A 1,265-nucleotide genomic window follows, 5' to 3' on the forward strand; every position below is an offset into this window, starting at 1 on the left:
AGACTAATGATGTCAGACAATGCTTAGGTGGGCTTCCATCAGACTAATGATGTCAGACATTGCTTAGGTGGGCTTCCATCAGACTAATGATGTCAAACACTGCTTAGGTGGGCTTCCATCAGACTAATGATGTCAAGTACATCTATTTGTGTTTCTAGACCACAGGCTTGTGCTTTAAAAAGACATAAGTACATCCTTGATTCCTTACAGTGCACGTTGCTGATTATCATCTCTTGCAGTTGACGACACTGTCACCAGTCATTACAATATGACCTACACTCCTACCAGGAAAACAGTTCACTTGTTAAATTATCAAATGTATTTGTTCTATTTCTTTGAGTATTTTTTTTTTATATTTTGACCAGTTTCAAGATTTCCTCCTTAACTCAGATGTGAGTGTGAACCTTAAATTATACCATAAAAATGCTCAGTTTGAGCAGGTAACTGAAGAGCACACTGGAGTCATTACATTTAGGGTGTAGACATTTGCAGACAAATCTGAAGCACAGTGCCACGAGGAGCTGAAGTGCGGTGTAAGGATGTTTAAATAATGGCTAAGTAGATACAATATCATTTCTCATTTCATCCTGTCTATGTGTGAAGCTAGTGGCATTAAGTACTTCCTTTTTGTGCAACAGTTCCACCCATTTGCAAGATGTTTTCTTCTTCATGAGCTGACACTGTACTCAATGAACACACACTCCTCATCTCGCCACAGGCTCCACCATTCTATTCTATACTGAAGGAATCTGACTATGAGAGGTGGCCGACAAATGGACTCGTGCAAAGCTCAGCTCGCTGGGATGGACTCATTTCCTAAGTCTTCAGTGTGCACTTGTGTCCTTGCCCTCGGGACTTGGTGCTGGTGTGTTCCCAGAAGTAGACTGTGGTGATTCTACACAACTATTTGTACCATTTCACACATGATCAGCTCAGCATGAGTGCATGCTAAGTCCCACTTCTGGGAAATAGCCTTTTAAGCAGACTACCAAGAAGCCACCAATCTTAAACAAAAATTTGATATACCACAAATATATGAGATTTTGGCCATTAGTCACAGCAAAGTTTAGGTTGGTGAATATATATGTGTTTGTGAAGATAGCAGTATTAATAATTTTCTCAGCTGTAGCTACATAATATGGAAGGAATTAACATAGAAGTCACATGCTCGGAAAAGCACCGGGGCAGCTGGGGCGCAGGGTCTGCTGACACTCGCCAGCTACCCACAACACCCGCCACAGGATCTTAAGACTTCTGGTGAGTGG

At 41.6% G+C, this 1,265-nt stretch overlaps 1 protein-coding gene across 4 annotated transcripts in view; it reads right to left on the reverse strand.

Annotated features, from left to right (window-relative positions):
* Prkn (parkin RBR E3 ubiquitin protein ligase) overlaps positions 1-1,265 on the reverse strand; it is a 1,182,118-nt gene that overhangs the window by 992,808 nt on the left and 188,045 nt on the right. The gene's annotated exons all lie outside the window — the stretch shown is intronic.

This window comes from Mus caroli, chromosome 17, assembly GCF_900094665.2.
Source record: "Mus caroli chromosome 17, CAROLI_EIJ_v1.1, whole genome shotgun sequence".
In the NCBI taxonomy this organism is placed as follows: Eukaryota; Metazoa; Chordata; class Mammalia; order Rodentia; family Muridae; genus Mus; species Mus caroli.